The 24,345-nt window shown below is 42.8% G+C and overlaps 18 pseudogenes; all 18 read left to right on the forward strand.

Annotated features, from left to right (window-relative positions):
• The first annotated feature begins 243 nt into the window (after nucleotides 1–243).
• On the forward strand, nucleotides 244–362 carry LOC137119937 (5S ribosomal RNA; annotated as a pseudogene).
• An 857-nt stretch (nucleotides 363–1,219) lies between these two features.
• Nucleotides 1,220–1,338, forward strand: LOC137120001 (5S ribosomal RNA; annotated as a pseudogene).
• An 857-nt stretch (nucleotides 1,339–2,195) lies between these two features.
• LOC137119949 (5S ribosomal RNA) lies at nucleotides 2,196–2,314 on the forward strand (annotated as a pseudogene).
• An 867-nt stretch (nucleotides 2,315–3,181) lies between these two features.
• LOC137119985 (5S ribosomal RNA) lies at nucleotides 3,182–3,300 on the forward strand (annotated as a pseudogene).
• Nucleotides 3,301–4,157: 857 nt separating this feature from the next.
• LOC137119938 (5S ribosomal RNA) lies at nucleotides 4,158–4,276 on the forward strand (annotated as a pseudogene).
• Nucleotides 4,277–5,143: 867 nt separating this feature from the next.
• Nucleotides 5,144–5,262, forward strand: LOC137119980 (5S ribosomal RNA; annotated as a pseudogene).
• Nucleotides 5,263–6,119: 857 nt separating this feature from the next.
• Nucleotides 6,120–6,238, forward strand: LOC137119951 (5S ribosomal RNA; annotated as a pseudogene).
• An 867-nt stretch (nucleotides 6,239–7,105) lies between these two features.
• Nucleotides 7,106–7,224, forward strand: LOC137119939 (5S ribosomal RNA; annotated as a pseudogene).
• Nucleotides 7,225–8,090: 866 nt separating this feature from the next.
• On the forward strand, nucleotides 8,091–8,209 carry LOC137119963 (5S ribosomal RNA; annotated as a pseudogene).
• An 867-nt stretch (nucleotides 8,210–9,076) lies between these two features.
• Nucleotides 9,077–9,195, forward strand: LOC137119940 (5S ribosomal RNA; annotated as a pseudogene).
• An 866-nt stretch (nucleotides 9,196–10,061) lies between these two features.
• On the forward strand, nucleotides 10,062–10,180 carry LOC137119964 (5S ribosomal RNA; annotated as a pseudogene).
• Nucleotides 10,181–11,047: 867 nt separating this feature from the next.
• On the forward strand, nucleotides 11,048–11,166 carry LOC137119943 (5S ribosomal RNA; annotated as a pseudogene).
• Nucleotides 11,167–19,104: 7,938 nt separating this feature from the next.
• On the forward strand, nucleotides 19,105–19,223 carry LOC137120007 (5S ribosomal RNA; annotated as a pseudogene).
• An 857-nt stretch (nucleotides 19,224–20,080) lies between these two features.
• Nucleotides 20,081–20,199, forward strand: LOC137119975 (5S ribosomal RNA; annotated as a pseudogene).
• An 857-nt stretch (nucleotides 20,200–21,056) lies between these two features.
• Nucleotides 21,057–21,175, forward strand: LOC137120044 (5S ribosomal RNA; annotated as a pseudogene).
• Nucleotides 21,176–22,032: 857 nt separating this feature from the next.
• On the forward strand, nucleotides 22,033–22,151 carry LOC137120003 (5S ribosomal RNA; annotated as a pseudogene).
• Nucleotides 22,152–23,009: 858 nt separating this feature from the next.
• Nucleotides 23,010–23,128, forward strand: LOC137119968 (5S ribosomal RNA; annotated as a pseudogene).
• Nucleotides 23,129–23,984: 856 nt separating this feature from the next.
• On the forward strand, nucleotides 23,985–24,103 carry LOC137119993 (5S ribosomal RNA; annotated as a pseudogene).
• Nucleotides 24,104–24,345: the final 242 nt, after the last annotated feature.

Below are 24,345 nucleotides of genomic sequence, written 5' to 3' on the forward strand. Positions count from 1 at the left end.
TCTTTCGTTTAAAATAAATATCATTCTGTTGGAACATCTCGATCCTGGATTTTGGTTTGAGGATCGGAAAAGGAAACATGCAAATTTATCTTTGTATGTTTCACCCTGACCCCCTAGACTGGGGCGTAACAGACCAGTACAGTTATAGTACTTTGTACTTTGCCACATTTATCTTCTTCTTAGCAAGTGTCATGCATTCTGCTTCTCTAGCGTTTTTAAGAGCTGTTGATGATGTCAAATGCAGCTTACGGCCACACCGCTCTCTAAGCGCCCGATCTCGTCCGATCTCGGCAGCCAAATAGAGCCGGGCCTGGTTAGTACTTGGTAGGAAGACCGCCTGGGAATACCAGGTGCTGTAAGCTTTTTTGCTTGGGTTTACGGGCAGCACAAGCTGGTGTTACTGCCTATTTATTCATAGAAATTGTTCTATATTTTCATCAAATTTTGTTCTTTCATTGCTGTTTTGCTACTTTATTGGTTTGTCAACCATCGTGCTTCATTACTAGTAGACCATGTTACGGTCCTGGCCATATGTGTTGTTTTTATTTTCTTATTCTTATAGGTGCCCTGCCTGATTGGCCGGATTGAGGGGCAGTACAGGAAGCTTATTGGTCCATCCTACACTTCCTGGAGTTTTAAAAGTACGGTTCCCAACAGCTAGCGAGGCTCTTTCTGGCATCAGCACTTGTTTGCTGTTCTTGGTTTCCAAACCTTATTTAGCATTTTTGAATTGTTAGGTTTTGTGCCGTGGTTTTGTTTATAAATTGTATATTTTGTAAATAGTATTAAATCTGTAGGGGTGAACTGCCATTTTCTTTGGACCGTTTTCACATTAGGGAGTTAGGGTTAGCGACTGTCTTTTGGTTTGTTTATTTCTATCAGGCTAGCTAGCACTTTCTGTGGGAAATGGCTTATTTTGTTTATTATGTTGGCCTTGGTTCGCCCTGAGTTGTAGTGTCATGTTTTGTTTGACACTTTCTTTCGTTTAAAATAAATATCATTCTGTTGGAACATCTCGATCCTGGATTTTGGTTTGGGGATCGGAGAGGGAACATGCTAATTTATCTTTGTATGTTGCACCCTGACCCCCTAGACAGGGGCGTAACAGACCAGTACAGTTATAGTACTTTGTACTTTGCCACATTTATCTTCTTATTAGCAAGTGTCATGCATTCTGCTTCTCTAGCGTTTTTAAGAGCTGTTGATGATGTCAAATGTAGCTTACGGCCACACAGCTCTCTAAGCGCCCGATCTCGTCCGATCTCGGCAGCCAAATAGAGCCGGGCCTGGTTAGTACTTGGTAGGAAGACCGCCTGGGAATACCAGGTGCTGTAAGCTTTTTTGCTTGGGTTTACGGGCAGCACAAGCTGGTGTTACTGCCTATTTATTCATAGAAATTGTTCTATATTTTCATCAAATTTTGTTCTTTCATTGCTGTTTTGCTACTTTATTGGTTTGCCAACCATCGTGCTTCATTACTAGTAGACCATGTTACGGTCCTGGCCATATGTGTTGTTTTTATTTTCTTGTTCTTATAGGTGCCCTGCCTGATTGGCCGGATTGGGGGGCAGTACAGGAAGCTGATTGGTCCATCCTACACTTCCTGGAGTTTTAAAAGTACGGTTCCCAACAGCTAGCGAGGCTCTTTCTGGCATCAGCACCTGTTTGCTGTTCTTGGTTTCCAAACCTTATTTAGCATTTTTGAATTGTTAGGTTTTGTGCCGTGGTTTTGTTTATAAATTGTATATTTTGTAAATAGTATTAAATCTGTAGGGGTGAACTACCATTTTCTTTGGACTGTTTTCACATTAGGGAGTTAGGGTTAGAGACTGTCTTTTGGTTTGTTTATTTCTATCAGGCTAGCTAGCACTTTCTGTGGGAAATGGCTTATTTTGTTTATTATGTTGGTCTTGGTTCGCCCTGAGTTGTAGTGTCATGTTTTGTTTGACACTTTCTTTCGTTTAAAATAAATATCATTCTGTTGGAACATCTCGATCCTGGATTTTGGTTTGGGGATCGGAGAGGGAACATGCTAATTTATCTTTGTATGTTGCACCCTCAGCCCCTAGACAGGGGCGTAACAGACCAGTACAGTTATAGTACTTTGTACTTTGCCACATTTATCTTCTTCTTAGCAAATGTCATGCATTCTGCTTCTCCAGCGTTTTTAAGAGCTGTTGATGATGTCAAATGCAGCTTACGGCCAAACCGCTCTCTAAGCGCCCGATCTCGTCCGATCTCGGCAGTCAAATAGGGCCGGGCCTGGTTAGTACTTGGTAGGAAGACCGCCTGGGAATACCAGGTGCTGTAAGCTTTTTTGCTTGGGTTTACGGGCAGCACAAGCTGGTGTTACTGCCTATTTATTCATAGAAATTGTTCTATATTTTCATCAAATTTTGTTCTTTCATTGCTGTTTTGCTACTTCATTGGTTTGTCAACCATCGTGCTTCATTACTAATAGACCATGTTACGGTCCTTGCCATATGTGTTGTTTTTATTTTCTTGTTCTTATAGGTTTCCTGCCTGATTGGCCGGATTGGGGGGCAGTACAGGAAGCTTATTGGTCCATCCTACACTTCCTGGAGTTTTAAAAGTACGGTTCCCAACAGCTAGCGAGGCTCTTTCTGGCATCAGCACCTGTTTGCTGTTCTTGGTTTCCAAACCTTATTTAGCATTTTTGAATTGTTAGGTTTTGTGCCGTGGTGTTGTTTATAAATTGTATATTTTGTAAATAGTATTAAATCTGTAGGGGTGAACAGCCATTTTCTTTTGATTGTTTTCTCTTGTTTTCACATTAGGGAGTTATGGTTAGCGACTATCTTTTGGTTTGTTTATTTGTATCAGGCTAGCTAGCAGTTTCTGTGGGAAATGGCTTATTTTGTTTATTATGTTGGCCTTGGTTCGCCCTGAGTTGTAGTGTCATGTTTTGTTTGACACTTTCTTTCGTTTAAAATAAATATCATTCTGTTGGAACATCTCGATCCTGGATTTTGGTTTGGGGATCGGAGAGGGAACATGCTAATTTATCTTTGTATGTTGCACCCTGAGCCCCTAGACAGGGGCGTAACAGACCAGTACAGTTATAATACTTTGTACTTTGCCACATTTATCTTCTTCTTAGCAAGTGTCATGCATTCTGCTTCTCCAGCGTTTTTAAGAGCTGTTGATGATGTCAAATTCAGCTTACGGCCACACCGCTCTCTAAGCGCCCGATCTCGTCCGATCTCGGCAGCCAAATAGGGCCGGGCCTGGTTAGTACTTGGTAGGAAGACCGCCTGGGAATACCAGGTACTGTAAGCTTTTTTGCTTGGGTTTACGGGCAGCACAAGCTGGTGTTACTGCCTATTTATTTATAGAAATTGTTCTATATTTTCATCAAATTTTGTTCTTTCATTGCTGTTTTGCTACTTTATTGGTTTGCCAACCATCGTGCTTCATTACTAGTAGACCATGTTACGGTCCTGGCCATATGTGTTGTTTTTATTTTCTTGTTCTTATAGGTGCCCTGCCTGATTGGCTGGATTGGGGGGCAGTACAGGAAGCTGATTGGTCCATCCCACACTTCCTGGAGTTTTAAAAGTACGGTTCCCAACAGCTAGCGAAACTCTTTCTGGCATCAGCACCTGTTTGCTGTTCTTGGTTTCCAAACCTTATTTAGCATTTTTGAATTGTTAGGTTTTGTGCCGTGGTTTTGTTTATAAATTGTATATTTTGTAAATAGTATTAAATCTGTAGGGGTGAACTGCCATTTTCTTTGGACTGTTTTCACATTAGGGAGTTACGGTTAGCGACTGTCTATTGGTTTGTTTATTTCTATCAGGCTAGCTAGCACTTCCTGTGGGAAATGGCTTATTTTGTTTATTATGTTGGCCTTGGTTCGCCCTGAGTTGTAGTGTCATGTTTTGTTTGACACTTTCTTTCGTTTAAAATAAATATCATTCTGTTGGAACATCTCGATCCTTGATTGTGGTTTGGGGATCGGAGAGGGAACATGCTAATTTATCTTTGTATGTTGCACCCTGACCCCCTAGACAGGGGCGTAACAGACCAGTACAGTTATAGTACTTTGTACTTTGCCACATTTATCTTCTTCTTAGCAAGTGTCATGCATTCTGCTTCTCCAGCGTTTTTAAGAGCTGTTGATGATGTCAAATGCAGCTTACGGCCACACCGCTCTCTAAGCGCCCGATCTCGTCCGATCTCGGCAGCCAAATAGAGCTGGGCCTGGTTAGTACTTGGTAGGAAGACCGCCTGGGAATACCAGGTGCTGTAAGCTTTTTTGCTTGGGTTTACGGGCAGCACAAGCTGGTGTTACTGCCTATTTATTCATAGAAATTGTTCTATATTTTCATCAAATTTTGTTCTTTCATTGCTGTTTTGCTACTTTATTGGTTTGTCAACCATCGTGCTTCATTACTAATAGACCATGTTACGGTCCTGGCCATATGTGTTGTTTTTATTTTCTTTTTCTTATAGGTGCCCTGCCTGATTGGCCGGATTGGGGGGCAGTACAGGAAGCTGATTGGTCCATCCTACACTTGCTGGAGTTTTAAAAGTACGGTTCCCAACAGCTAGCGAGGCTCTTTCTGGCATCAGCACCTGTTTGCTGTTCTTGGTTTCCAAACCTTATTTAGCATTTTTGAATTGTTAGGTTTTGTGCCGTGGTTTTGTTTATAAATTGTGTATTTTGTAAATAGTATTAAATCTGTAGGGGTGAACAGCCATTTTCTTTTGATTGTTTTCTCTTGTTTTCACATTAGGGAGTTAGGGTTAGCGACTGTCTTTTGGTTTGTTTATTTCTATCAGGCTTGCTAGCACTTTCTGTGGGAAATGGCTTATTTTGTTTATTATGTTGGCCTTGGTTCGCCCTGAGTTGTAGTGTCATGTTTTGTTTGACACTTTCTTTCGTTTAAAATAAATATCATTCTGTTGGAACATCTCGATCCTGGATTTTGGTTTGGGGATCGGAGAGGGAACATGCTAATTTATCTTTGTATGTTGCACCCTGAGCCCCTAGACAGGGGCGTAACAGACCAGTACAGTTATAATACTTTGTACTTTGCCACATTTATCTTCTCCTTAGCAAGTGTCATGCATTCTTATTCTCCAGCGTTTTTAAGAGCTGTTGATGATGTCAAATGCAGCTTACGGCCACACCGCTCTCTAAGCGCCTGATCTCGTCCGATCTCGGCAGCCAAATAGGGCCGGGCCTGGTTAGTACTTGGTAGGAAGACCGCCTGGGAATACCAGGTGCTGTAAGCTTTTTTGCTTGGGTTTACGGGCAGCACAAGCTGGTGTTACTGCCTATTTATTCATAGAAATTGTTCTATATTTTCATCAAATTTTGTTCTTTCATTGCTGTTATGCTACTTTATTGGTTTGCCAACCATCGTGCTTCATTACTAGTAGACCATGTTACGGTCCTGGCCATATGTGTTGTTTTTATTTTCTTGTTCTTATAGGTGCCCTGCCTGATTGGCTGGATTGGGGGGCAGTACAGGAAGCTGATTGGTCCATCCCACACTTCCTGGAGTTTTAAAAGTACGGTTCCCAACAGCTAGCGAGGCTCTTTCTGGCATCAGCATTTGTTTGCTGTTCTTGGTTTCCAAACCTTATTTAGCATTTTTGAATTGTTAGGTTTTGTGCCGTGGTTTTGTTTATAAATTGTATATTTTGTAAATAGTATTAAATCTGTAGGGGTGAACTGCCATTTTCTTTGGACTGTTTTCACATTAGGGAGTTAGGGTTAGCGACTGTCTTTTGGTTTGTTTATTTCTATCAGGCTAGCTAGCACTTTCTGTGGGAAATGGCTTATTTTGTTTATTATGTTGGCCTTGGTTCGCCCTGAGTTGTAGTGTCATGTTTTGTTTGACAGTTTCTTTCGTTTAAAATAAATATCATTCTGTTGGAACATCTCGATCCTGGATTTTGGTTTGGGGATCGGAGAGGGAACATGCTAATTTATCTTTGTATGTTGCACCCTCAGCCCCTAGACAGGGGCGTAACAGACCAGTACAGTTATAGTACTTTGTACTTTGCCACATTTATCTTCTTCTTAGCAAGTGTCATGCATTCTGCTTCTCCAGCGTTTTTAAGAGCTGTTGATGATGTCAAATGCAGCTTACGGCCAAACCGCTCTCTAAGCGCCCGATCTCGTCCGATCTCGGCAGTCAAATAGGGCCGGGCCTGGTTAGTACTTGGTAGGAAGACCGCCTGGGAATACCAGGTGCTGTAAGCTTTTTTGCTTGGGTTTACGGGCAGCACAAGCTGGTGTTACTGCCTATTTATTCATAGAAATTGTTCTATATTTTCATCAAATTTTGTTCTTTCATTGCTGTTTTGCTACTTTATTGGTTTGTCAACCATCGTGCTTCATTACTAATAGACCATGTTACGGTCCTGGCCATATGTGTTGTTTTTATTTTCTTGTTCTTATAGGTTTCCTGCCTGATTGGCCGGATTGGGGGGCAGTACAGGAAGCTTATTGGTCCATCCTACACTTCCTGGAGTTTTAAAAGTACGGTTCCCAACAGCTAGCGAGGCTCTTTCTGGCATCAGCACCTGTTTGCTGTTCTTGGTTTCCAAACCTTATTTAGCATTTTTGAATTGTTAGGTTTTGTGCCATGGTTTTGTTTATAAATTGTATATTTTGTAAATAGTATTAAATCTGTAGAGGTGAACTGCCATTTTCTTTTGATTGTTTTCTCTTGTTTTCACATTAGGGAGTTAGGGTTAGCAACTATCTTTTGGTTTGTTTATTTCTATCAGGCTAGCTAGCACTTTCTGTGGGAAATGGCTTATTTTGTTTATTATGTTGGCCTTGGTTCGCCCTGAGTTGTAGTGTCATGTTTTGTTTGACACTTTCTTTCGTTTAAAATAAATATCATTCTGTTGGAACATCTCAATCCTCGATTTTGGTTTGGGGATCGGAGAGGGAACATGCAAATTTATCTTTATATGTTTCACCCTGACCCCCTAGACAGGGACGTAACAGACCAGTACAGTTATAGTACTTTGTACTTTGCCACATTTATCTTCTTCTTAGCAAGTGTCATGCATTCTGCTTCTCTAGCGTTTTTAAGAGCTGTTGATGATGTCAAATGCAGCTTACGGCCACACCGCTCTCTAAGCGCCCGATCTCGTCCGATCTCGGCAGCCAAATAGAGCCGGGCCTGGTTAGTACTTGGTAGGAAGACCGCCTGGGAATACCAGGTGCTGTAAGCTTTTTTGCTTGGGTTTACGGGCAGCAAAAGCTGGTGTTACTGCCTATTTATTCATAGAAATTGTTCTATATTTTCATCAAATTTTGTTCTTTCATTGCTGTTTTGCTACTTTATTGGTTTGTCAACCATCGTGCTTCATTACTAATAGACCATGTTACGGTCCTGGCCATATATGTTGTTTTTATTTTCTTGTTCTTATAGGTGCCCTGCCTGATTGGCTGGATTGGGGGGCAGTACAGGAAGCTGATTGGTCCATCCTACACTTGCTGGAGTTTTAAAAGTACGGTTCCCAACAGCTAGCGAGGTTCTTTCTGGCATCAGCACCTGTTTGCTGTTCTTGGTTTCCAAACCTTATTTAGCATTTTTTAATTGTTAGGTTTTGTGCCGTGGTTTTGTTTATAAATTGTGTAATTTGTAAATAGTATTAAATCTGTAGGGGTGAACAGCCATTTTCTTTTGATTGTTTTCTCTTGTTTTCACATTAGGGAGTTAGGGTTAGCGACTGTCTTTTGGTTTGTTTATTTCTATCAGGCTAGCTAGCACTTTCTGTGGGAAATGCTTATTTTGTTTATTATGTTGGCCTTGGTTCGCCCTGAGTTGTAGTGTCATGTTTTGTTTGACACTTTCTTTCGTTTAAAATAAATATCATTCTGTTGGAACATCTCGATCCTGGATTTTGGTTTGGGGATCGGAGAGGGAAAATGCAAATTTATCTTTGTATGTTGCACCCTGAGCCCCTAGACAGGGGCGTAACAGATCAGTACAGTTATAGTACTTTGTACTTTGCCACATTTATCTTCTTCTTAGCAAGTGTCATGCATTCTGCTTCTCCAGCGTTTTTAAGAGCTGTTGATGATGTCAAATGCAGCTTACGGCCACACCGCTCTCTAAGCGCCCGATCTCGTCCGATCTCGGCAGCCAAATAGGGCCGGGCCTGGTTAGTACTTGGTAGGAAGACCGCCTGGGAATACCAGGTGCTGTAAGCTTTTTTGCTTGGGTTTACGGGCAGCACAAGCTGGTGTTACTGCCTATTTATTCATAGAAATTGTTCTATATTTTCATCAAATTTTGTTCTTTCATTGCTGTTTTGCTACTTTATTGGTTTGTCAACCATCGTGCTTCATTACTAATAGACCATGTTACGGTCCTGGCCATATGTGTTGTTTTTATTTTCTTGTTCTTATAAGTGCCCTGCCTGATTGGCCGGATTGGGGGGCAGTACAGGAAGCTTATTGGTCCATCCTACACTTGCTGGAGTTTTAAAAGTACGGTTCCCAACAGCTAGCGAGGCTCTTTCTGGCATCAGCACCTGTTTGCTGTTCTTGGTTTCCAAACCTTATTTAGCATTTTTGAATTGTTAGGTTTTGTGCTGTGGTTTTGTTTATAAATTGTGTATTTTGTAAATAGTATTAAATCTGTAGGGGTGAACAGCCATTTTCTTTTGATTGTTTTCTCTTGTTTTCACATTAGGGAGTTAGGGTTAGCGACTATCTTTTGGTTTGTTTATTTCTATCAGGCTAGCTAGCACTTTCTGTGGGAAATGGCTTATTTTGTTTATTATGTTGGCCTTGGTTCGCCCTGAGTTGTAGTGTCATGTTTTGTTTGACACTTTCTTTCGTTTAAAATAAATATCATTCTGTTGGAACATCTCAATCCTCGATTTTGGTTTGGGGATCGGAGAGGGAACATGCAAATTTATCTTTATATGTTTCACCCTGACCCCCTAGACAGGGACGTAACAGACCAGTACAGTTATAGTACTTTGTACTTTGCCACATTTATCTTCTTCTTAGCAAGTGTCATGCATTCTGCTTCTCTAGCGTTTTTAAGAGCTGTTGATGATGTCAAATGCAGCTTACGGCCACACCGCTCTCTAAGCGCCCGATCTCGTCCGATCTCGGCAGCCAAATAGAGCCGGGCCTGGTTAGTACTTGGTAGGAAGACCGCCTGGGAATACCAGGTGCTGTAAGCTTTTTTGCTTGGGTTTACGGGCAGCAAAAGCTGGTGTTACTGCCTATTTATTCATAGAAATTGTTCTATATTTTCATCAAATTTTGTTCTTTCATTGCTGTTTTGCTACTTTATTGGTTTGTCAACCATCGTGCTTCATTACTAATAGACCATGTTACGGTCCTGGCCATATGTGTTGTTTTTATTTTCTTGTTCTTATAGGTGCCCTGCCTGATTGGCTGGATTGGGGGGCAGTACAGGAAGCTGATTGGTCCATCCTACACTTGCTGGAGTTTTAAAAGTACGGTTCCCAACAGCTAGCGAGGTTCTTTCTGGCATCAGCACCTGTTTGCTGTTCTTGGTTTCCAAACCTTATTTAGCATTTTTTAATTGTTAGGTTTTGTGCCGTGGTTTTGTTTATAAATTGTGTAATTTGTAAATAGTATTAAATCTGTAGGGGTGAACAGCCATTTTCTTTTGATTGTTTTCTCTTGTTTTTACATTAGGGAGTTAGGGTTAGCGACTGTCTTTTGGTTTGTTTATTTCTATCAGGCTAGCTAGCACTTTCTGTGGGAAATGCTTATTTTGTTTATTATGTTGGCCTTGGTTCGCCCTGAGTTGTAGTGTCATGTTTTGTTTGACACTTTCTTTCGTTTAAAATAAATATCATTCTGTTGGAACATCTCGATCCTGGATTTTGGTTTGGGGATCGGAGAGGGAAAATGCAAATTTATCTTTGTATGTTGCACCCTGAGCCCCTAGACAGGGGCGTAACAGATCAGTACAGTTATAGTACTTTGTACTTTGCCACATTTATCTTCTTCTTAGCAAGTGTCATGCATTCTGCTTCTCCAGCGTTTTTAAGAGCTGTTGATGATGTCAAATGCAGCTTACGGCCACACCGCTCTCTAAGCGCCCGATCTCGTCCGATCTCGGCAGCCAAATAGGGCCGGGCCTGGTTAGTACTTGGTAGGAAGACCGCCTGGGAATACCAGGTGCTGTAAGCTTTTTTGCTTGGGTTTACGGGCAGCACAAGCTGGTGTTACTGCCTATTTATTCATAGAAATTGTTCTATATTTTCATCAAATTTTGTTCTTTCATTGCTGTTTTGCTACTTTATTGGTTTGTCAACCATCGTGCTTCATTACTAATAGACCATGTTACGGTCCTGGCCATATGTGTTGTTTTTATTTTCTTGTTCTTATAAGTGCCCTGCCTGATTGGCCGGATTGGGGGGCAGTACAGGAAGCTTATTGGTCCATCCTACACTTGCTGGAGTTTTAAAAGTACGGTTCCCAACAGCTAGCGAGGCTCTTTCTGGCATCAGCACCTGTTTGCTGTTCTTGGTTTCCAAACCTTATTTAGCATTTTTGAATTGTTAGGTTTTGTGCTGTGGTTTTGTTTATAAATTGTGTATTTTGTAAATAGTATTAAATCTGTAGGGGTGAACAGCCATTTTGTTTTGATTGTTTTCTCTTGTTTTCACATTAGGGAGTTAGGGTTAGCGACTATCTTTTGGTTTGTTTATTTCTATCAGGCTAGCTAGCACTTTCTGTGGGAAATGGCTTATTTTGTTTATTATGTTGGCCTTGGTTCGCCCTGAGTTGTAGTGTCATGTTTTGTTTGACACTTTCTTTCGTTTAAAATAAATATCATTCTGTTGGAACATCTCGATCCTGGATTTTGGTTTGGGGATCGGAGAGGGAACATGCTAATTTATCTTTGTATGTTGCACCCTGAGCCCCTAGACAGGGGCGTAACAGACCAGTACAGTTATAATACTTTGTACTTTGCCACATTTATCTTCTTCTTAGCAAGTGTCATGCATTCTGCTTCTCCAGCGTTTTTAAGAGCTGTTGATGATGTCAAATTCAGCTTACGGCCACACCGCTCTCTAAGCGCCCGATCTCGTCCGATCTCGGCAGCCAAATAGGGCTGGGCCTGGTTAGTACTTGGTAGGAAGACCGCCTGGGAATACCAGGTGCTGTAAGCTTTTTTGCTTGGGTTTACGGGCAGCACAAGCTGGTGTTACTGCCTATTTATTCATAGAAATTGTTCTATATTTTCATCAAATTTTGTTCTTTCATTGCTGTTTTGCTACTTTATTGGTTTGCCAACCATCGTGCTTCATTACTAGTAGACCATGTTACGGTCCTGGCCATATGTGTTGTTTTTATTTTCTTGTTCTTATAGGTGCCCTGCCTGATTGGCTGGATTGGGGGGCAGTACAGGAAGCTGATTGGTCCATCCCACACTTCCTGGAGTTTTAAAAGTACGGTTCCCAACAGCTAGCGAGGCTCTTTCTGGCATCAGCACCTGTTTGCTGTTCTTGGTTTCCAAACCTTATTTAGCATTTTTGAATTGTTAGGTTTTGTGCCGTGGTTTTGTTTATAAATTGTATATTTTGTAAATAGTATTAAATCTGTAGGGGTGAACTGCCATTTTCTTTGGACTGTTTTCACATTAGGGAGTTAGGGTTAGCGACTGTCTTTTGGTTTGTTTATTTCTATCAGGCTAGCTAGCACTTTCTGTGGGAAATGGCTTATTTTGTTTATTATGTTGGCCTTGGTTCGCCCTGAGTTGTAGTGTCATGTTTTGTTTGACACTTTCTTTCGTTTAAAATAAATATAATTCTGTTGGAACATCTCGATCCTGGATTTTGGTTTGGGGATCGGAGAGGGAACATGCTAATTTATCTTTGTATGTTGCACCCTGAGCCCCTAGACAGGGGCGTAACAGACCAGTACAGTTATAATACTTTGTACTTTGCCACATTTATCTTCTTCTTAGCAAGTGTCATGCATTCTGCTTCTCCAGCGTTTTTAAGAGCTGTTGATGATGTCAAATGCAGCTTACGGCCAAACCGCTCTCTAAGCGCCCGATTGGTTGGTGAAGGAGGTGTGGTTTTGCTGAGAGATTGTGCTGCAGTGATTGAACTGTGTGCAAGCTGGCACTCATTCGGAGTGCTTTTTCATGTTTTGTTTTCCTCTCTTGCCTATCTAAATAGTGGATTTTGGGTTTCTTTGTGCCTTAATGTCCCCCCGGCGGACTTGGTCTGGTCGGGGGCGCCTTTCTTTTTTTTTGGTTTTTTTTTGGTTTTTAAGTGCTGCGAAGAACAGTGCTTGCAGTCTAGCGTGTGCCTTTCTGAATGGAAGGCGACGCGGAGAGGGGAGCACGAATGGCTGAGGTAACGCGCGGAGCTGTGGCGGCCAAAGTAAGAGATGGCGAAGAGAGGAGAAAGTGGCCAGAGCAAGCGAGAGGTGATCTGGTGAACGGAGCACAAGGAGGAGAAATCCGGGAATCAACAGGTGGACAGCTCTTGGGCCGTCCAGTATCAGAGAATGAAATGGTGACGACGATGGGAGGACGTGTGGTAGTAACCGGAAGACTGCTGGAGAGAGGAGCCGAAGTGGAGCATCGCTCTCGAGGCGCAATGCGAAGAGAAGGGAGGGAACAGACAGAGCTGGACACTGGCTCCGGCATGAGAAGTCCAGTATATGAGAGGGCTCTCACTGTTATGGCGGAAGTCCTGGGAGAGGAGAAACTCAAGACCATGGAGTTGTTAAGGGCACTCAAGGATATATGTGGAGGAATACACGCGCTACGGGAAACAGGGCAGAATAAGTTTGAAATAACAGTGAAGAGTGCAGCTGGCAAAAAGAGGCTTTTGGATGGGTTCAAGGTGGGGAGGGCGGTTGTCATGGTTAAGTCCCTGGCAACGGATGAGCTGGTGGTCTCTTTTCTTAATTTGCCGGCTTATATCAAGGACGAGGAGATTCTGGAAAAACTGGACGTGTGGGGGGTGAGAGCAATCTCTGCGATAAAAAGAAGAATGTGGCCAGGGACTGATGTGGCGGATGGCACGAGGTATGTCAAAGTTAAATTTACTGAGACTGTGCAATCCTTGCCGTATTCCACAAAGTTCTTGACTGCTACTGGCCCTGAATATTTCAGAGTCATACACAATAACCAGGTGAAAGTTTGTAGATTGTGTTTGCAGCAAGGCCACATAGTAAGAGACTGCCCGGACTTTGTGTGTGTTAAATGTGACAAAAAAGGCCATTATGCAAGAGAGTGTACTAGAATGGTGCCAAGATGTGTACTGTGCCACAACCTGGTGGATGAGTGTGAGTGTCAGGTTGAATGCAGTGGGGAAAGGGATGGGGAGAGGGAGGAGGATGGGGAGAGGAAGGAGGGGGGGGAGGAATGCAGGGCCCATACCTCGTACAGTGAGGATCGGGGGGGCGAGATGGAGGAAGAGCAAGACCTGGAAATAGGGAGTGAGGTGGGAACTATGGCGGGGCCAAGAGAAGAGATAATTAAGGAAACACAGCTTTCTGATGTTTTGGCTCAAGAGGAAGTATGGACAGGAAACAGTGCTGTGCTAGGGTCCAGTATGGATGCAGTGGTGCATGAGTTGAGGGAAGACACGGTGGGGCACCTTGATGAGGCTCGGCGGGACATGCTGGTCGGCTTTTCGCCAGGGCTCTTCTCCTGTAATGACTTAGCTCCCACCCCGAGTGGATACATTGAGACTGATGTTAGCACAGCCCCTCAGATAGGGGATAGGGACTCTGATTCGGACATGGATTTTCGGTGTGTGAAGCATATCAGGAAAAGGTCGCAGCAGGATAAGCTGGGAGGGCCTGGGAGAGGGAACAGAGCAAAGGAGAAGAAATATGTTAGAAAGTGAGTTTTTTTTTTCCCCCTTTAACATGTTATTGCACTCTCAAAATTTACAAGGGATGAAAAACCTTGATAGAATACGAGGGATGTGTGAAGATATGAGATGTGACATTTTATGTGTTCAGGAGTGTAGATGGTCCTTATCTATGATTGAAAATATTAAATCCTTCTGGAAGGGAGACTTGTTTTTCTCGCTTTCCTTGAACAACTCAGCTGGTGTAGCAATGTTTATAAAGCCAGGAATCTTCCAAAATATAACAGAAATATTTCAAGATGAGGATGGTCGACTGTTGGTAGTAGAGGTTGTGTATTGTGGTGCAACTTATAGAATCATAAACTTATATGGGCCGAATAATGGGCCTGAAAGAAGAGTTTTCTTCGAGCATTGCAAAAGGTGGACGGATCATCGCTCGGTGGTCATAGGGGATTGGAATGTGGTGCTGGCCAGAATGGATGTTGGGCCCGATAATAAATTTAAAGATGACACTAGTAGGTCGGCTGTATTTCAGTGGATACAGGAGTTTGACTTAATAGATGTGTGGAGAGTGTTGAACCCGGGCGCCCGTGCATACTCACGTAGACAAGTGGTGTTGGGCAGGCTGAAACAATCCCGGATTGACCTGTGTTTAGTAGCTTCGGGCTTAGTTAGGGGCTTAAGAGAGTGTGTGTATAGTTTTTGTGCCTGGAGTGATCATGCCACCTTGAAGGTGTCTCTGGCAGATGACAGCATGCGGAGGAATGGGGGATTATGGTGTCTGAATGTGGCCCTCCTGGAAGATAAACTCTGTAGGGATAAACTGCGGTCACTCCTCTCTGCCCTGTGTGATGAGAGTGAGTTCGCTGTTGACCTTATCGAATGGTGGGAGCGTGCCAAAGTGAAAATTAGGGGGAAATGTATAGTGCTGGGCAGAGAGAAAAGGCTGAGAGACAGAAAGGAGGAACTGGAGCTGGCTGAGGTGGGGAGTGACCGTCCTTTAAATGTTTACTTGGAGCTGAGAGAATGGCTGAGGGAATTGGATAGGAGGAAATGCAGGGGTGCAATGATCCGCAGTAGGGCACAGCACATGCTGAAAGGGGAGCGCTGTACAGCATTTTTTCTTGGGTTAGAGAAGAGGAGGCAGGCAAGAACATATATCTCAGGAATAGCAGATGCAGAAGGGAAGGTACAATCTGATATAGTGGACATTCTACACTCTGTGCAAGAGTTTTATACTACACTCTTTAGTAAACAAAATGGGTCACAAGGGAATATGGGTACAGTTTTGGGGAAAATCAGCCGCACTATCAGCCATGATGATGCAGCTTTCTGTGATGGTGAAATCCATATGGCTGACGTAAGGGCTGCAATTACGGCCTTAAATAAGTCCAAAAGCCCAGGCTCAGATGGACTCTCAGCCGAATTCTATCAGTTATTCGGTGACCTCCTGGCCCCGATCCTCTGCAGGCTCTTCACAGCCATGCAGAGAGAGAACAGATGCGCAGAGACCTTTCTAAGGGGGGTGATTACTCTGGTATATAAAAACAAAGGAGTTAGAACAGACCTAGCGAACTACAGGCCAATCAGCCTGCTCAATACAGACTACAAAATCCTGGCAAAAGTGCTGGGGTTCAGACTTCGTGGGGTGATCGGGTCGATAATTGGACCGACCCAGACCTATAGCATTCCGGGGAGGGACATCGCGGACTGCATCTTGTCAACAAGGTTCTCTTTTGACAACCTGATGACAACGGGTGGTGTGTATGTGGGAGTGGATCTAGAGAAAGCTTTTGACAGAGTGAGACATGATTTCCTCTTCGGATGTCTTGAGGTGTTTGGGTTTGGGACAACTTTTAGAGGATGGGTGGAACTGCTGTATAGCCGGGCTACTAGTGTCGTCAAGTGTAACGGGTTCTTTACAGATCCCTTTCCTCTGGAAAGGTCAGTAAGGCAAGGCTGCCCCCTGTCAGCAATGCTCTATGCCATTGTAGCAGAGCCACTAGCACAATCAATTATCACCGATACCTTAATAACAGGAATCACATCTCCCAAGGGAAGTGAGTTTAAAATAGCTCAGTATGCTGATGACATTAGTATAATGGTCCGTGACAAGGACAGCTTAAGACGGGTGCTACAGCATTTAGAGGCATATGAGCAAGCCGCAGGGGCACGTATCAACAAGTCCAAATCTGTCATGATCGCAGGGCCGGGTGTGGATTTGGGAGACATCGAATGGGGTGTCCGGAGAGGAGACGCACAGATAAAGGTGCTGGGGATCTACATTAGTGCCCAGCAGGAGAATAGCACTAGGAAAACCTGGGAAGAGCTAATTGCATGGTGCAAGGCCACGCTGGGGCTGTGGAAGATGAGGGCCCTGGGATTAAAGGGCAAAGTGACAATTGTGAATGCGGTCATAGTTCCTAAGCTGGTCTACGCTATGCAGGTGTGCCATGTGCCGAGTGATGTTCTCGTCCGCTTGAGCGATGCAATAAGAGACTTCTTGTGGAAAGGTAGGGCAATGGTGATAGCTCACAAAACACTGGTCGGGCCATACTCAAGGGGTGGCCTCCAGCTGTGTGATTTGAAGACCAAGGTAGTGTCCTTAAGGATCAAATTATTCTGTAAATTGCTTTGTGACAAGACAGAAAGTATTTGGAAAGATTATTTGTACGGGGATGTGGTGAAAAGAGGGCGGTGTGGGATCTACAATCTGTGCAGCGTCTCGCTAGCCTGGCCCATTGTGGAGACCTGCCCGCTCTTCCAGGAGGCCGCAGAGGCATGGAGTACAATCTTGCCCCGCCTAGAGTGCGTGCTTACCTCAAAGTGGGATGTGTGGAACCAGCCCATTTTTGGGAATCCTAGACTTGGTGGGCGAGTGGGTTGCTTCATGGGCAGAGGGATATTAGCGGAGACATTGCACCAAGTAAGGGATCTGCTCAATCAGGAAGAGGCTGTGGACCCCGACGTTGTGTTTTGTAAGGTCAAAGCAAAGGGGTATAATATCAATAGGGGGAAAATTAAGAGCTTTTGTGACAGGATTTGGCAATGCATGCCACAGAATTGGAAGGAGCGATTGCAGGAGACAAAGAGTGTACAGGTGGGGGACGGCAGAGTTGAATTCTCTCTTATGTGTGACATAAAACATAGGAAATTTGTAGAGCTGCTGCCAAAATTCTGGTATATGCTGCTTCGTGATGCAATTTTCAAACAGCCCATGGCCCACTTAAGCTGGGTGCGAATTTTTCCCACACGCCCTGTATCTGACATCTGGGTTACGTTGCATCAGAAGTGGCTACCCCCTGCAGTACTGAATTCCAATTACCTTCTGCGCCATAGGAGGGTGCTCGTCTCTGTCGTCCTACACCAGATTAGCAAAGAGAAGTACGAACGAACGTGTGCAGCCTGTAAAAGGGAGGAAGAGGATTTTGACCATTTCATGTTGTATTGCACTGTGACACAGTGGTTTAGAGAATGGGTGAAGAGCTTACTGAATCGGAAATGTAGAGCATCGATACTTCCGGGGGAAGCATGGGATTGGGTGTGGTGCTTTGGGGTGCAGAAAGGACAAACAACAGCAAATACGGAGTTGATTAACTTCTTGCTGAGTGTAGCAAGGCATGTTCTGTACATTTCCAGGAACTATGCTCTTTTTGGGAACAAAATAATAAGTAGAGTGGTATTCTTTCAGAGCTTAGTGACAAACTACGTGAAGATTCTCTTTTCGGCTGACCAAGAGGGTTTTATCAAGAGGTTCGGGGGACATAATGACTTGTGTGGTTTGGATAGCAGAGGAGGCTTAACTATTGATTTTGGTTGAACTGAAAGGAATTCTTGTCAGGGGCAACAACATCGGCTGTTTTCTGTCCTTTTTGTGCACTCGAGCTTGCACTCATACTTGAGCGTTTCAGGTATTCATGTTGGTTGTTGAGCAATATTCTGATTTACTGGAAAAAAAAGGAAAAGAATGATGTGGGGGGGAAACGGGAATATGAGTGTGTATGTATGTATGTATGTGTATGTGTTTGTATATTATGTATGTGTATGTGTGTGTATATTATGTATGTGTATGTGTATGTATGTATATATGATTATGTAGATAGATAAATATAGGGGGATATTCATACCCACACATTGTAGACAAGCAATATATCTATTGATATATATATTTTACAATAGGGAAATAGGTCTTGCTTTAAGTTGTTTAATTTAGTTGAAAGTCCTATGGATGTAATGTTTTGTTTACGTGTCTCTGTGTATACTTAATTTTTTTTGTGTAAAGTGTATTTTTGATAATAAAAAGATAAAAAAAAAAAAAAGCGCCCGATCTCGTCTGATCTCGGCAGCCAAATAGAGCCGGGCCTGGTTAGTACTTGGTAGGAAGACCGCCTGGGAATACCAGGTGCTGTAAGCTTTTTTGCTTGGGTTTACGGGCAGCACAAGCTGGTGTTACTGCCTATTTATTCATAGAAATTGTTCTATATTTTCATCAAATTTTGTTCTTTCATTGCTGTTTTGCTACTTTATTGGTTTGTCAACCATCGTGCTTCATTACTAGTAGACCATGTTACGGTCCTGGCCATATGTGTTGTTTTTATTTTGTTGTTCTTATAGGTGCCCTGCCTGATTGGCCGGATTGGGGGGCAGTACAGGAAGCTGATTGGTCCATCCTACACTTCCTGGAGTTTTAAAAGTACGGTTCCCAACAGCTAGCGAGGCTCTTTCTGGCATCAGCACCTGTTTGCTGTTCTTGGTTTCCAAACCTTATTTAGCATTTTTGAATTGTTTGGTTTTGTGCCGTGGTTTTGTTTTTAAATTGTATATTTTGTAAATAGTATTAAATCTATAGGGGTGAACTACCATTTTCTTTGGACTGTTTTCACATTTGGGAGTTAGGGTTAGCGACTGTCTTTTGGTTTGTTTATTTCTATCAGGCTAGCTAGCACTTTCTGTGGGAAATGGCTTATTTTGTTTATTATGTTGGCCTTGGTTCGCCCTGAGTTGTAGTGTCATGTTTTGTTTGACACTTTCTTTCGTTTAAAATAAATATCATTCTGTTGGAACATCTCGATCCTGGATTATGGTTTGGAGACCGGAGAGGGAACATCCTAATTTATCTTTGTATGTTGCACCCTGACCCCCTAGACAGGGGCGTAACAGACCAGTACAGTTATAGTACTTTGTACTTTGCCACATTTATCTTCTTCTTAGCAAGTGTTGTGCATTCTGCTTCTCTATCGTTTTTAGGAGCTGTTGATGATGTCAAAAGCAGCTTACGGCCACACCACTCTCTAAGCTCCCGATCTCGTCCGATCTCGGCAGCCAAATAGAGCCGGGCCTGGTTAGTACTTGGTAGGAAGACCGCCTGGGAATACCAGGTGCTGTAAGCTTTTTTGCTTGGGTTTACGGGCAGCACAAGCTGGTGTTACTGCCTATTTATTCATAGAAATTGTTCTATATTTTTATCAAATTTTGTTCTTTCATTGCTGTTTTGCTACTTTATTGGTTTGCCAACCATCGTGCTTCATTACTAGTAGACCATGTTACGGTCCTGGCCATATGTGTTGTTTTTATTTTCTTGTTCTTATAGGTGCCCTGCCTGATTGGCCGGATTGGGGGGCAGTACAGGAAGCTGATTGGTCCATCCTACACTTCCTGGAGTTTTAAAAGTACGGTTCCCAACAGCTAGCGAGGCTCTTTCTGGCATCAGCACCTGTTTGCTGTTCTTGGTTTCCAAACCTTATTTAGCATTTTTGAATTGTTTGGTTTTGTGCCGTGGTTTTGTTTTTAAATTGTATATTTTGTAAATAGTATTAAATCTATAGGGGTGAACTACCATTTTCTTTGGACTGTTTTCACATTTGGGAGTTAGGGTTAGCGACTGTCTTTTGGTTTGTTTATTTCTATCAGGCTAGCTAGCACTTTCTGTGGGAAATGGCTTATTTTGTTTATTATGTTGGCCTTGGTTCGCCCTGAGTTGTAGTGTCATGTTTTGTTTGACACTTTCTTTCGTTTAAAATAAATATCATTCTGTTGGAACATCTCGATCCTGGATTATGGTTTGGAGACCGGAGAGGGAACATCCTAATTTATCTTTGTATGTTGCACCCTGACCCCCTAGACAGGGGCGTAACAGACCAGTACAGTTATAGTACTTTGTACTTTGCCACATTTATCTTCTTCTTAGCAAGTGTTGTGCATTCTGCTTCTCTATCGTTTTTAGGAGCTGTTGATGATGTCAAAAGCAGCTTACGGCCACACCACTCTCTAAGCTCCCGATCTCGTCCGATCTTGGCAGCCAAATAGAGCCGGGCCTGGTTAGTACTTGGTAGGAAGACCGCCTGGGAATACCAGGTGCTGTAAGCTTTTTTGCTTGGGTTTACGGGCAGCACAAGCTGGTGTTACTGCCTATTTATTCATAGAAATTGTTCTATATTTTCATCAAATTTTGTTCTTTCATTGCTGTTTTGCTACTTTATTGGTTTGCCAACCATCGTGCTTCATTACTAGTAGACCATGTTACGGTCCTGGCCATATGTGTTGTTTTTATTTTGTTGTTCTTATAGGTGCCCTGCCTGATTGGCCGGATTGGGGGGCAGTATAGGAAGCTGATTGGTCCATCCTTCACTTCCTGGAGTTTTAAAAGTACGGTTCCCAACAGCTAGCGAGGCTCTTTCTTGCATCAGCACCTGTTTGCTGTTCTTGGTTTCCAAACCTTATTTAGCATTTTTGAATTGTTAGGTTTTGTGCCGTGGTTTTGTTTATAAATTGTATATTTTGTAAATAGTATTAAATCTGTAGGGGTGAACTGCCATTTTCTTTGGACTGTTTTCACATTAGGGAGTTAGGGTTAGCGACTGTCTTTTGGTTTGTTTATTTCTATCAGGCTAGCTAACACTTTCTGTGGGAAATGGCTTATTTTGTTTATTATGTTGGCCTTGGTTCGCCCTGAGTTGTAGTGTCATGTTTTGTTTGACACTTTCTTTCGTTTAAAATAAATATCATTCTGTTGGAACATCTCGATCCTGGATTTTGGTTTGGGGATCGGAGAGGGAACATGCTAATTTATCTTTGTATGTTGCACCCTGACCCCCTAGACAGGGGCGTAACAGACCAGTACAGTTATAGTACTTTGTACTTTGCCACATTTATCTTCTTCTTAGCAAGTGTCATGCATTCTGCTTCTCCAGCGTTTTTAAGAGCTGTTGATGATGTCAAATGCAGCTTACGGCCACACTGCTCTCTAAGCGCCCGATCCCGTCCGATCTCAGCAGCCAAATAGGGCCGGGCCTTGTTAGTACTTGGTAGGAAGACCGCCTGGGAATACCACGTGCTGTAAGCTTCTTTGCTTGGGTTTACGGGCAGCACAAGCTGGTGTTACTGCCTATTTATTCATAGAAATTGTTCTATATTTTCATCAAATTTTGTTCTTTCATTGCTGTTTTGCTACTTTATTGGTTTGCCAACCATCGTGCTTCATTACTAGTAGACCATGTTACAGTCCTGGCCATATGTGTTGTTTTTATTTTCTTGTTCTTATAGGTGCCCTGCCTGATTGGCCGGATTGGGGGGCAGTACAGGAAGCTGATTGGTCCATCCTACACTTCCTGGAGTTTTAAAAGTACGGTTCCCAACAGCTAGCGAGGCTCTTTCTGGCATCAGCACCTGTTTGCTGTTCTTGGTTTCCAAACCTTATTTAGCATTTTTGAATTGTTAGGTTTTGTGCTGTGGTTTTGTTTATAAATTATATATTTTGTAAATAGTATTAAATCTGTAGGGGTGTACTGCCATTTTCTTTGGAGTGTTTTCACATTAGGGAGTTAGGGTTAGCGACTATCTTTTGGTTTGTTTATTTCTATCAGGCTAGCTAACACTTTCTGTGGGAAATGGCTTATTTTGTTTATTATGTTGGCCTTGGTTCGCCCTGAGTTGTAGTGTCATGTTTTGTTTGACACTTTCTTTCGTTTAAAATAAATATCATTCTGTTGGAACATCTCGATCCTGGATTTTGGTTTGGGGATCGGAGAGGGAACATGCTAATTTATCTTTGTATGTTGCACCCTGACCCCCTAGACAGGGGCGTAACAGACCAGTACAGTTATAGTACTTTGTACTTTGCCACATTTATCTTCTTCTTAGCAAGTGTCATGCATTCTGCTTCTCTAGCGTTTTTAAGAGCTGTTGATGATGTCAAATGCAGCTTACGGCCACACAGCTCTCTAAGCGCCCGATCTCGTCCGATCTCGGCAGCCAAATAGAGCCGGGCCTGGTTAGTACTTGGTAGGAAGACCGCCTGGGAATACCAGGTGCTGTAAGCTTTTTTGCTTGGGTTTACGGGCAGCACAAGCTGGTGTTACTGCCTATTTATTCATAGAAATTGTTCCATATTTTCATCAAATTTTGTTCTTTCATTGCTGTTTTGCTACTTTATTGGTTTGTCAACCATCGTGCTTCATTACTAGTAGACCATGTTACGGTCCTGGCCATATGTGTTGTTTTTATTTTCTTGTTCTTATAGGTGCCGTGCCTGATTGGCCGGATTGGGGGGCAGTACAGGAAGCTGATTGGTCCATCCTACACTTCCTGGAGTTTTAAAAGTACGGTTCCAAACAGCTAGCGAGGCTCTTTCTGGCATCAGCACCTGTTTGCTGTTCTTGGTTTCCAAACCTTATTTAGCATTTTTGAATTGTTAGGTTTTGTGCCGTGGTTTTGTTTATAAATTGTATATTTTGTAAATAGTATTAAATCTGTAGGGGTGAACTGCCATTTTCTTTGGACTGTTTTCACATTAGGGAGTTAGGGTTAGCGACTGTCTTTTGGTTTGTTTATTTCTATCAGGCTAGCTAGCACTTTCTGTGGGAAATGGCTTATTTTGTTTATTATGTTGGCCTTGGTTCGCCCTGAGTTGTAGTGTCATGTTTTGTTTGACACTTTCTTTCGTTTAAAATAAATATCATTCTGTTGGAACATCTCAATCCTGGATTTTGGTTTGAGGATCGGAAAAGGAAACATGCAAATTTATCTTTGCATGTTTCACCCTGACCCCCTAGACTGGGGCGTAACAGACCAGTACAGTTATAGTACTTTGTACTTTGCCACATTTATCTTCTTCTTAGCAAGTGTCATGCATTCTGCTTCTCTAGCGTTTTTAAGAGCTGTTGATGATGTCAAATACAGCTTACGGCCACACCGCTCTCTAAGCGCCTGATCTCGTCCGATCTCGGCAGCCAAATAGAGCCGGGCCTGGTTAGTACTTGGTAGGAAGACCGCCTGGGAATACCAGGTGCTGTAAGCTTTTTTGCTTGGGTTTACGGGCAGCACAAGCTGGTGTTACTGCCTATTTATTCATAGAAATTGTTCTATATTTTCATCAAATTTTGTTCTTTCATTGCTGTTTTGCTACTTTATTGGTTTGCCAACCATCATGCTTCATTACTAGTAGACCATGTTACGGTCCTGGCCATATGTGTTGTTTTTATTTTCTTATTCTTATAGGTGCCCTGCCTGATTGGCCGGATTGAGGGGCAGTACTAGAAGCTTATTGGTCCATCCTACACTTCCTGGAGTTTTAAAAGTACGGTTCCCAACAGCTAGCGAGGCTCTTTCTGGCATCAGCACTTGTTTGCTGTTCTTGGTTTCCAAACCTTATTTAGCATTTTTGAATTGTTAGGTTTTGTGCCGTGGTTTTGTTATAAATTGTATATTTTGTAAATAGTATTAAATCTGTAGGGGTGAACTGCCATTTTCTTTGGACCGTTTTCACATTAGGGAGTTAGGGTTAGCGATTGTCTTTTGGTTTGTTTATTTCTATCAGGCTAGCTAGCACTTTCTGTGGGAAATGGCTTATTTTGTTTATTATGTTGGCCTTGGTTCGCCCTGAGTTGTAGTGTCATGTTTTGTTTGACACTTTCTTTCGTTTAAAATAAATATCATTCTGTTGGAACATCTCGATCCTGGATTTTGGTTTGGGGATCGGAGAGGGAACATGCTAATTTATCTTTGTATGTTGCACCCTGACCCCCTAGACAGGGGCGTAACAGACCAGTACAGTTATAGTACTTTGTACTTTGCCACATTTATCTTCTTCTTAGCAAGTGTTGTGCATTGTGCTTCTCCAGCGTTTTTAGGAGCTGTTGATGATGTCAAAAGCAGCTTACGGCCACACCGCTCTCTAAGCTCCCGATCTCGTCCGATCTCGGCAGCCAAATAGAGCCGGGCCTGGTTAGTACTTGGTAGGAAGACCGCCTGGGAATACCACGTGCTGTAAGCTTCTTTGCTTGGGTTTACGGGCAGCACAAGCTGGTGTTACTGCCTATTTATTCATAGAAATTGTTCTATATTTTCATCAAATTTTGTTCTTTCATTGCTGTTTTGCTACTTTATTGGTTTGCCAACCATCGTGCTTCATTACTAGTAGACCATGTTACGGTCCTGGCCATATGTGTTGTTTTTATTTTCTTATTCTTATAGGTGCCCTGCCTGATTGGCCGGATTGAGGGGCAGTACTAGAAG

The sequence above is a fragment of the Channa argus genome, unplaced genomic scaffold, assembly GCF_033026475.1.
Source record: "Channa argus isolate prfri unplaced genomic scaffold, Channa argus male v1.0 Contig065, whole genome shotgun sequence".
Taxonomy (NCBI): domain Eukaryota; kingdom Metazoa; phylum Chordata; class Actinopteri; order Anabantiformes; family Channidae; genus Channa; species Channa argus.